Consider the following 11619-nt stretch of genomic DNA (forward strand, 5'->3'; position numbering starts at 1 on the left):
TGTTGTTAGTTAGTGATATTCTTGTCGTCAGTTGAGTATTGTTGTTAGTTAGTGATATTCTTGTCGTCAGTTGAGTATTGTTGTTAGTTAGTGATATTCTTGTCGTCAGTTGAGTATTGTTGTTAGTTAGTGATATTCTTGTCGTCAGTTGAGTATTGTTGTTAGTTAGTGATATTCTTGTCGTCAGTTGAGTATTGTTGTTAGTTAGTGATATTCTTGTCGTCAGTTGAGTATTGTTGTTAGTTAGTGATATTCTTGTCGTCAGTTGAGTATTGTTGTTAGTTAGTGATATTCTTGTCGTCAGTTGAGTATTGTTGTTAGTTAGTGATATTCTTGTCGTCAGTTGAGTATTGTTGTTAGTTAGTGATATTCTTGTCGTCAGTTGAGTATTGTTGTTAGTTAGTGATATTCTTGTCGTCAGTTGAGTATTGTTGTTAGTTAGTGATATTCTTGTCGTCAGTTGAGTATTGTTGTTAGTTAGTGATATTCTTGTCGTCAGTTGAGTATTGTTGTTAGTTAGTGATATTCTTGTCGTCAGTTGAGTATTGTTGTTAGTTAGTGATATTCTTGTCGTCAGTTGAGTATTGTTGTTAGTTAGTGATATTCTTGTCGTCAGTTGAGTATTGTTGTTAGTTAGTGATATTCTTGTCGTCAGTTGAGTATTGTTGTTAGTTAGTGATATTCTTGTCGTCAGTTGAGTATTGTTGTTAGTTAGTGATATTCTTGTCGTCAGTTGAGTATTGTTGTTAGTTAGTGATATTCTTGTCGTCAGTTGAGTATTGTTGTTTGTTAGTGATATTCTTGTCGTCAGTTGAGTATTGTTGTTAGTTAGTGATATTCTTGTCGTCAGTTGAGTATTGTTGTTAGTTAGTGATATTCTTGTCGTCAGTTGAGTATTGTTGTTAGTTAGTGATATTCTTGTCGTCAGTTGAGTATTGTTGTTAGTTAGTGATATTCTTGTCGTCAGTTGAGTATTGTTGTTAGTTAGTGATATTCTTGTCGTCAGTTGAGTATTGTTGTTAGTTAGTGATATTCTTGTCGTCAGTTGAGTATTGTTGTTAGTTAGTGATATTCTTGTCGTCAGTTGAGTATTGTTGTTAGTTAGTGATATTCTTGTCGTCAGTTGAGTATTGTTGTAGAGTTACTGATACTCTTGTTGTCAGTTGAGTATTGTTGTTAGTTAGTGATATTCTAGTCGTCAGTTGAGTATTGTTGTTAGTTAGTGATATTCTTGTCGTCAGTTGAGTATTGTTGTTAGTTAGTGATATTCTTGTCGTCAGTTGAGTATTGTTGTTAGTTAGTGATATTCTTGTCGTCAGTTGAGTATTGTTGTTAGTTAGTGATATTCTTGTCGTCAGTTGAGTATTGTTGTTAGTTAGTGATATTCTTGTCGTCAGTTGAGTATTGTTGTTAGTTAGTGATATTCTTGTCGTCAGTTGAGTATTGTTGTTAGTTAGTGATATTCTTGTCGTCAGTTGAGTATTGTTGTTAGTTAGTGATATTCTTGTCGTCAGTTGAGTATTGTTGTTAGTTAGTGATATTCTTGTCGTCAGTTGAGTATTGTTGTTTGTTAGTGATATTCTTGTCGTCAGTTGAGTATTGTTGTTAGTTAGTGATATTCTTGTCGTCAGTTGAGTATTGTTGTTTGTTAGTGATATTCTTGTCGTCAGTTGAGTATTGTTGTTAGTTAGTGATATTCTTGTCGTCAGTTGAGTATTGTTGTTAGTTAGTGATATTCAGTTGAGTATTGTTGTTAGTTAGTGATATTCTTGTCGTCAGTTGAGTATTGTTGTTAGTTAGTGATATTCTTGTCGTCAGTTGAGTATTGTTGTTAGTTAGTGATATTCTTGTCGTCAGTTGAGTATTGTTGTTAGTTAGTGATATTCTTGTCGTCAGTTGAGTATTGTTGTTAGTTAGTGATATTCTTGTCGTCAGTTGAGTATTGTTGTTCAGTTAGTGATATTCTTGTCGTCAGTTGAGTATTGTTGTTAGTTAGTGATATTCTTGTCGTCAGTTGAGTATTGTTGTTTGTTAGTGATATTCTTGTCGTCAGTTGAGTATTGTTGTTAGTTAGTGATATTCTTGTCGTCAGTTGAGTATTGTTGTTAGTTAGTGATATTCTTGTCGTCAGTTGAGTATTGTTGTTGTTAGTTATTCTTGTTCAGTTGAGTATTGTTGTTTGTTAGTGATATTCTTGTCGTCAGTTGAGTATTGTTGTTAGTTAGTGATATTCTTGTCGTCAGTTGAGTATTGTTGTTTGTTAGTGATATTCTTGTCGTCAGTTGAGTATTGTTGTTAGTTAGTGATATTCTTGTCGTCAGTTGAGTATTGTTGTTTGTTAGTGATATTCTTGTCGTCAGTTGAGTATTGTTGTTAGTTAGTGATATTCTTGTCGTCAGTTGAGTATTGTTTGTTTGTTAGTGATATTCTTGTCGTCAGTTGAGTATTGTTGTTAGTTAGTGATATTCTTGTCGTCAGTTGAGTATTGTTGTTAGTTAGTGATATTCTTGTCGTCAGTTGAGTATTGTTGTTAGTTAGTGATATTCTTGTCGTCAGTTGAGTATTGTTGTTAGTTAGTGATATTCTTGTCGTCAGTTGAGTATTGTTGTTAGTTAGTGATATTCTTGTCGTCAGTTGAGTATTGTTGTTAGTTAGTGATATTCTTGTCGTCAGTTGAGTATTGTTGTTAGTTAGTGATATTCTTGTCGTCAGTTGAGTATTGTTGTTTGTTAGTGATATTCTTGTCGTCAGTTGAGTATTGTTGTTAGTTAGTGATATTCTTGTCGTCAGTTGAGTATTGTTGTTAGTTAGTGATATTCTTGTCGTCAGTTGAGTATTGTTGTTTGTTAGTGATATTCTTGTCGTCAGTTGAGTATTGTTGTTAGTTAGTGATATTCTTGTCGTCAGTTGAGTATTGTTGTTAGTTAGTGATATTCTTGTCGTCAGTTGAGTATTGTTGTTTGTTAGTGATATTCTTGTCGTCAGTTGAGTATTGTTGTTAGTTAGTGATATTCTTGTCGTCAGTTGAGTATTGTTGTTAGTTAGTGATATTCTTGTCGTCAGTTGAGTATTGTTGTTAGTTAGTGATATTCTTGTCGTCAGTTGAGTATTGTTGTTAGTTAGTGATATTCTTGTCGTCAGTTGAGTATTGTTGTTAGTTAGTGATATTCTTGTCGTCAGTTGAGTATTGTTTGTTCAGTTAGTTGTTAGTTATATTCTTGTCGTCAGTTGAGTATTGTTGTTAGTTAGTGATATTCTTGTCGTCAGTTGAGTATTGTTGTTAGTTAGTGATATTCTTGTCGTCAGTTGAGTATTGTTGTTAGTTAGTGATATTCTTGTCGTCAGTTGAGTATTGTTGTTAGTTAGTGATATTCTTGTCGTCAGTTGAGTATTGTTGTTTGTTAGTGATATTCTTGTCGTCAGTTGAGTATTGTTGTTAGTTAGTGATATTCTTGTCGTCAGTTGAGTATTGTTGTTAGTTAGTGATATTCTTGTCGTCAGTTGAGTATTGTTGTTAGTTAGTGATATTCTTGTCGTCAGTTGAGTATTGTTGTTAGTTAGTGATATTCTTGTCGTCAGTTGAGTATTGTTGTTAGTTAGTGATATTCTTGTCGTCAGTTGAGTATTGTTGTTAGTTAGTGATATTCTTGTCGTCAGTTGAGTATTGTTGTTAGTTAGTGATATTCTTGTCGTCAGTTGAGTATTGTTGTTTGTTAGTGATATTCTTGTCGTCAGTTGAGTATTGTTGTTAGTTAGTGATATTCTTGTCGTCAGTTGAGTATTGTTGTTAGTTAGTGATATTCTTGTCGTCAGTTGAGTATTGTTGTTAGTTAGTGATATTCTTGTCGTCAGTTGAGTATTGTTGTTAGTTAGTGATATTCTTGTCGTCAGTTGAGTATTGTTGTTAGTTAGTGATATTCTTGTCGTCAGTTGAGTATTGTTGTTAGTTAGTGATATTCTTGTCGTCAGTTGAGTATTGTTGTTAGTTAGTGATATTCTTGTCGTCAGTTGAGTATTGTTGTTAGTTAGTGATATTCTTGTCGTCAGTTGAGTATTGTTGTTAGTTAGTGATATTCTTGTCGTCAGTTGAGTATTGTTGTTAGTTAGTGATATTCTTGTCGTCAGTTGAGTATTGTTGTTAGTTAGTGATATTCTTGTCGTCAGTTGAGTATTGTTGTTAGTTAGTGATATTCTTGTCGTCAGTTGAGTATTGTTGTTAGTTAGTGATATTCTTGTCGTCAGTTGAGTATTGTTGTTTGTTAGTGATATTCTTGTCGTCAGTTGAGTATTGTTGTTTAGTTAGTGATATTCTTGTCGTCAGTTGAGTATTGTTTAGTTAGTGATATTCTTGTCGTCAGTTGAGTATTGTTGTTAGTTAGTGATATTCTTGTCGTCAGTTGAGTATTGTTGTTAGTTAGTGATATTCTTGTCGTCAGTTGAGTATTGTTGTTAGTTAGTGATATTCTTGTCGTCAGTTGAGTATTGTTGTTAGTTAGTGATATTCTTGTCGTCAGTTGAGTATTGTTGTTAGTTAGTGATATTCTTGTCGTCAGTTGAGTATTGTTGTTAGTTAGTGATATTCTTGTCGTCAGTTGAGTATTGTTGTTAGTTAGTGATATTCTTGTCGTCAGTTGAGTATTGTTGTTAGTTAGTGATATTCTTGTCGTCAGTTGAGTATTGTTGTTAGTTAGTGATATTCTTGTCGTCAGTTGAGTATTGTTGTTAGTTAGTGATATTCTTGTCGTCAGTTGAGTATTGTTGTTAGTTAGTGATATTCTTGTCGTCAGTTGAGTATTGTTGTTAGTTAGTGATATTCTTGTCGTCAGTTGAGTATTGTTGTTAGTTAGTGATATTCTTGTCGTCAGTTGAGTATTGTTGTTAGTTAGTGATATTCTTGTCGTCAGTTGAGTATTGTTGTTAGTTAGTGATATTCTTGTCGTCAGTTGAGTATTGTTGTTAGTTAGTGATATTCTTGTCGTCAGTTGAGTATTGTTGTTAGTTAGTGATATTCTTGTCGTCAGTTGAGTATTGTTGTTCAGTTAGTGATATTCTTGTCGTCAGTTGAGTATTGTTGTTAGTTAGTGATATTCTTGTCGTCAGTTGAGTATTGTTGTTAGTTAGTGATATTCTTGTCGTCAGTTGAGTATTGTTGTTAGTTAGTGATATTCTTGTCGTCAGTTGAGTATTGTTGTTAGTTAGTGATATTCTTGTCGTCAGTTGAGTATTGTTGTTAGTTAGTGATATTCTTGTCGTCAGTTGAGTATTGTTGTTAGTTAGTGATATTCTTGTCGTCAGTTGAGTATTGTTGTTGTTAGTGATATTCTTGTCGTCAGTTTAGTTAGTGATATTCTTGTCGTCAGTTGAGTATTGTTGTTAGTTAGTGATATTCTTGTCGTCAGTTGAGTATTGTTGTTAGTTAGTGATATTCTTGTCGTCAGTTGAGTATTGTTGTTAGTTAGTGATATTCTTGTCGTCAGTTGAGTATTGTTGTTAGTTAGTGATATTCTTGTCGTCAGTTGAGTATTGTTGTTAGTTAGTGATATTCTTGTCGTCAGTTGAGTATTGTTGTTAGTTAGTGATATTCTTGTCGTCAGTTGAGTATTGTTGTTAGTTAGTGATATTCTTGTCGTCAGTTGAGTATTGTTGTTAGTTAGTGATATTCTTGTCGTCAGTTGAGTATTGTTGTTAGTTAGTGATATTCTTGTCGTCAGTTGAGTATTGTTGTTAGTTAGTGATATTCTTGTCGTCAGTTGAGTATTGTTGTTAGTTAGTGATATTCTTGTCGTCAGTTGAGTATTGTTGTTTGTTAGTGATATTCTTGTCGTCAGTTGAGTATTGTTGTTAGTTAGTGATATTCTTGTCGTCAGTTGAGTATTGTTGTTAGTTAGTGATATTCTTGTCGTCAGTTGAGTATTGTTGTTAGTTAGTGATATTCTTGTCGTCAGTTGAGTATTGTTGTTAGTTAGTGATATTCTTGTCGTCAGTTGAGTATTGTTGTTGTTGTTCAGTTAGTGATATTGTTGTCGTCATTCTTTGTCAGTTGAGTATTGTTGTTAGTTAGTGATATTCTTGTCGTCAGTTGAGTATTGTTGTTAGTTAGTGATATTCTTGTCGTCAGTTGAGTATTGTTGTTAGTTAGTGATATTCTTGTCGTCAGTTGAGTATTGTTGTTAGTTAGTGATATTCTTGTCGTCAGTTGAGTATTGTTGTTTAGTTAGTGATATTCTTGTCGTCAGTTGAGTATTGTTGTTAGTTAGTGATATTCTTGTCGTCAGTTGAGTATTGTTGTTAGTTAGTGATATTCTTGTCGTCAGTTGAGTATTGTTGTTAGTTAGTGATATTCTTGTCGTCAGTTGAGTATTGTTGTTAGTTAGTGATATTCTTGTCGTCAGTTGAGTATTGTTGTTAGTTAGTGATATTCTTGTCGTCAGTTGAGTATTGTTGTTAGTTAGTGATATTCTTGTCGTCAGTTGAGTATTGTTGTTAGTTAGTGATATTCTTGTCGTCAGTTGAGTATTGTTGTTAGTTAGTGATATTCTTGTCGTCAGTTGAGTATTGTTGTTAGTTAGTGATATTCTTGTCGTCAGTTGAGTATTGTTGTTAGTTAGTGATATTCTTGTCGTCAGTTGAGTATTGTTGTTTGTTAGTGATATTCTTGTCGTCAGTTGAGTATTGTTGTTAGTTAGTGATATTCTTGTCGTCAGTTGAGTATTGTTGTTAGTTAGTGATATTCTTGTCGTCAGTTGAGTATTGTTGTTAGTTAGTGATATTCTTTGTCAGTCAGTTGAGTTAGTGATTGTTGTTGAGTTGTTGATATGATATTTGTCGTCAGTTGAGTATTGTTGTTAGTTAGTGATATTCTTGTCGTCAGTTGAGTATTGTTGTTAGTTAGTGATATTCTTGTCGTCAGTTGAGTATTGTTGTTAGTTAGTGATATTCTTGTCGTCAGTTGAGTATTGTTGTTAGTTAGTGATATTCTTGTCGTCAGTTGAGTATTGTTGTTGTTAGTGATATTCTTGTCGTCAGTTGAGTATTGTTGTTGTTAGTGATATTCTTGTCGTCAGTTGAGTATTGTTGTTAGTTAGTGATATTCTTGTCGTCAGTTGAGTATTGTTGTTAGTTAGTGATATTCTTGTCGTCAGTTGAGTATTGTTGTTAGTTAGTGATATTCTTGTCGTCAGTTGAGTATTGTTGTTTGTTAGTGATATTCTTGTCGTCAGTTGAGTATTGTTGTTAGTTGATATTCTTGTCGTCAGTTGAGTAGTTAGTGATATTCTTGTCGTCAGTTGAGTATTGTTGTTAGTTAGTGATATTCTTGTCGTCAGTTGAGTATTGTTGTTAGTTAGTGATATTCTTGTCGTCAGTTGAGTATTGTTGTTAGTTAGTGATATTCTTGTCGTCAGTTGAGTATTGTTGTTAGTTAGTGATATTCTTGTCGTCAGTTGAGTATTGTTGTTAGTTAGTGATATTCTTGTCGTCAGTTGAGTATTGTTGTTAGTTAGTGATATTCTTGTCGTCAGTTGAGTATTGTTGTTAGTTAGTGATATTCTTGTCGTCAGTTGAGTATTGTTGTTAGTTAGTGATATTCTTGTCGTCAGTTGAGTATTGTTGTTAGTTAGTGATATTCTTGTCGTCAGTTGAGTATTGTTGTTAGTTAGTGATATTCTTGTCGTCAGTTGAGTATTGTTGTTAGTTAGTGATATTCTTGTCGTCAGTTGAGTATTGTTGTTAGTTAGTGATATTCTTGTCGTCAGTTGAGTATTGTTGTTAGTTAGTGATATTCTTGTCGTCAGTTGAGTATTGTTGTTGTTAGTGATATTCTTGTCGTCAGTTGAGTATTGTTGTTAGTTAGTGATATTCTTGTCGTCAGTTGAGTATTGTTGTTAGTTAGTGATATTCTTGTCGTCAGTTGAGTATTGTTGTTAGTTAGTGATATTCTTGTCGTCAGTTGAGTATTGTTGTTAGTTAGTGATATTCTTGTCGTCAGTTGAGTATTGTTGTTAGTTAGTGATATTCTTGTCGTCAGTTGAGTATTGTTGTTAGTTAGTGATATTCTTGTCGTCAGTTGAGTATTGTTGTTAGTTAGTGATATTCTTGTCGTCAGTTGAGTATTGTTGTTGTTAGTGATATTCTTGTCGTCAGTTGAGTATTGTTGTTAGTTAGTGATATTCTTGTCGTCAGTTGAGTATTGTTGTTAGTTAGTGATATTCTTGTCGTCAGTTGAGTATTGTTGTTAGTTAGTGATATTCTTGTCGTCAGTTGAGTATTGTTGTTAGTTAGTGATATTCTTGTCGTCAGTTGAGTATATTCTTGTCGTTGTATTTTGTTAGTGATATTCTTGTCGTCAGTTGAGTATTGTTGTTAGTTAGTGATATTCTTGTCGTCAGTTGAGTATTGTTGTTAGTTAGTGATATTCTTGTCGTCAGTTGAGTATTGTTGTTAGTTAGTGATATTCTTGTGTTCAGTTGAGTATTCTTGTCGTTGTATTGTTGTTAGTTAGTGATATTCTTGTCGTCAGTTGAGTATTGTTGTTAGTTAGTGATATTCTTGTCGTCAGTTGAGTATTGTTGTTAGTTAGTGATATTCTTGTCGTCAGTTGAGTATTGTTGTTAGTTAGTGATATTCTTGTCGTCAGTTGAGTATTGTTGTTAGTTAGTGATATTCTTGTCGTCAGTTGAGTATTGTTGTTAGTTAGTGATATTCTTGTCGTCAGTTGAGTATTGTTGTTAGTTAGTGATATTCTTGTCGTCAGTTGAGTATTGTTGTTGTTAGTGATATTCTTGTCGTCAGTTGAGTATTGTTGTTAGTTAGTGATATTCTTGTCGTCAGTTGAGTATTGTTGTTAGTTAGTGATATTCTTGTCGTCAGTTGAGTATTGTTGTTAGTTAGTGATATTCTTGTCGTCAGTTGAGTATTGTTGTTATTGTTGTTAGTGATATTCTTGTCGTCAGTTGAGTATTGTTGTTAGTTAGTGATATTCTTGTCGTCAGTTGAGTATTGTTGTTTGTTAGTGATATTCTTGTCGTCAGTTGAGTATTGTTGTTAGTTAGTGATATTCTTGTCGTCAGTTGAGTATTGTTGTTAGTTAGTGATATTCTTGTCGTCAGTTGAGTATTGTTGTTAGTTAGTGATATTCTTGTCGTCAGTTGAGTATTGTTGTTAGTTAGTGATATTCTTGTCGTCAGTTGAGTATTGTTGTTAGTTAGTGATATTCTTGTCGTCAGTTGAGTATTGTTGTGATATTGTCGTCAGTTAGTGATATTCTTGTCGTCAGTTGAGTATTGTTGTTAGTTAGTGATATTCTTGTCGTCAGTTGAGTATTGTTGTTAGTTAGTGATATTCTTGTTGTCAGTTGAGTATTGTTGTTAGTTAGTGATATTCTTGTCGTCAGTTGAGTATTGTTGTTAGTTAGTGATATTCTTGTCGTCAGTTGAGTATTGTTGTTTGTTAGTGATATTCTTGTCGTCAGTTGAGTATTGTTGTTAGTTAGTGATATTCTTGTCGTCAGTTGAGTATTGTTGTTAGTTAGTGATATTCTTGTCGTCAGTTGAGTATTGTTGTTAGTTAGTGATATTCTTGTTGTCAGTTGAGTATTGTCAGTTGAGATATTCTTGTCGTTGAGTATTGTTAGTTAGTGATATTCTTGTCGTCAGTTGAGTATTGTTGTTAGTTAGTGATATTCTTGTCGTCAGTTGAGTATTGTTGTTAGTTAGTGATATTCTTGTCGTCAGTTGAGTATTGTTGTTAGTTAGTGATATTCTTGTCGTCAGTTGAGTATTGTTGTTAGTTAGTGATATTCTTGTCGTCAGATATTCTTGTCCAGAGTATTGTTGTTAGTTAGTGATATTCTTGTCGTCAGTTGAGTATTGTTGTTAGTTAGTGATATTCTTGTCGTCAGTTGAGTATTGTTGTTAGTTAGTGATATTCTTGTCGTCAGTTGAGTATTGTGTGTTAGTTAGTGATATTCTTGTCGTCAGTTGAGTATTGTTGTTAGTTAGTGATATTCTTGTCGTCAGTTGAGTATTGTTGTTAGTTAGTGATATTCTTGTCGTCAGTTGAGTATTGTTGTTAGTTAGTGATATTCTTGTCGTCAGTTGAGTATTGTTGTTAGTTAGTGATATTCTTGTCGTCAGTTGAGTATTGTTGTTAGTTAGTGATATTCTTGTCGTCAGTTGAGTATTGTTGTTAGTTAGTGATATTCTTGTCGTCAGTTGAGTATTGTTGTTAGTTAGTGATATTCTTGTCGTCAGTTGAGTATTGTTGTTTGTTAGTGATATTCTTGTCGTCAGTTGAGTATTGTTGTTAGTTAGTGATATTCTTGTCGTCAGTTGAGTATTGTTGTTAGTTAGTGATATTCTTGTCGTCAGTTGAGTATTGTTGTTTGTTAGTGATATTCTTGTCGTCAGTTGAGTATTGTTGTTATTGTTGTTAGTGATATTCTTGTCGTCAGTTGAGTATTGTTGTTAGTTAGTGATATTCTTGTCGTCAGTTGAGTATTGTTGTTTGTTAGTGATATTCTTGTCGTCAGTTGAGTATTGTTGTTAGTTAGTGATATTCTTGTCGTCAGTTGAGTATTGTTGTTTGTTAGTGATATTCTTGTTGTCAGTTGAGTTATTGAATACATTTGATAATATAATACTTTTCGATGCAAATATATTTAACACAGATTTGGAAATTTCATTATTTTCATCGCTGTGTAGTAATACAATCACTTTTATTATTTTTTATTTATTTACAAAAATGTTATCATTTTTAGGCTATCCCGGGTATTGATGACTGTTTTAGTTAACCTTTGTATGATTCTAGCATATTAAATGATAAAACATCACTGTATAAATAACTTCCTAATTTATAATAAGCTTTCATTCTTCCCCTATATGTCTGTTTAAGTGAGAGACAAAAGTTATTTACTTGCTTTAGCAAGATCAACGAACCGGACAAACTTTTTTAGTATGGTTAAAAGTCTCAACGTTAATATGCCCAACAAATCTGGTACAAATCCAAGTACACTTTACAGAGTTATTAACCTAAAACCGCGAAAATGCGTTATCTCCGCATTACAAACGATGTTTCAAAGTGATTCAGAGTCCAGATCCGACAATGGATCCAGATCAAATATGGAAACAGCAGTCCCTTACTGACTTCACACCTAGTGTAATGTTTACTGAGTACATTGGTCTATTAGTTTTCGAGATACGCACGCTGAAACAGACACGCACATATACATATGAACCCGACTGCAAACAAAACAAACAGAAAGCAACGGTAGAGAAACAGTATCTCCATTGTTTATGTTAACATCTACACTATATATTGATAAAGCTACGTTACAAAAATAATGCCCTACGATGTTACAAAATAATATCAAAATAAGATGTGAGTGCGTTCTAAGAGTGGTAGTTAGTGTGAATTTTGGGCAACAAACTGCTTACGATTCTATGCTAAACAATTATTTGGTAAAAGTATGAATGTGTTTTTCTTCTTTTATTTTTGTAACTGACGATTTTGTTTGTTTTTGAAGTTCGTGCAAAACTACACGAGATTTATCTGCGCAAGCAGCCCCGAATTTAGCAGTGTAAGACTAGAGGGAAGGCAGCTAGCCATCACCACCCACCGCTA

General features: G+C 33.3%; 1 protein-coding gene across 2 annotated transcripts in view; it reads left to right on the forward strand.

Annotated features, from left to right (window-relative positions):
* LOC143251934 (dynein axonemal heavy chain 7-like) overlaps positions 1 to 11619 on the forward strand; it is a 557556-nt gene that overhangs the window by 58783 nt on the left and 487154 nt on the right. The gene's annotated exons all lie outside the window — the stretch shown is intronic.

The sequence above is a fragment of the Tachypleus tridentatus genome, chromosome 6 (genome assembly GCF_004210375.1).
Source record: "Tachypleus tridentatus isolate NWPU-2018 chromosome 6, ASM421037v1, whole genome shotgun sequence".
Taxonomy (NCBI): Eukaryota; Metazoa; Arthropoda; class Merostomata; order Xiphosura; family Limulidae; genus Tachypleus; species Tachypleus tridentatus.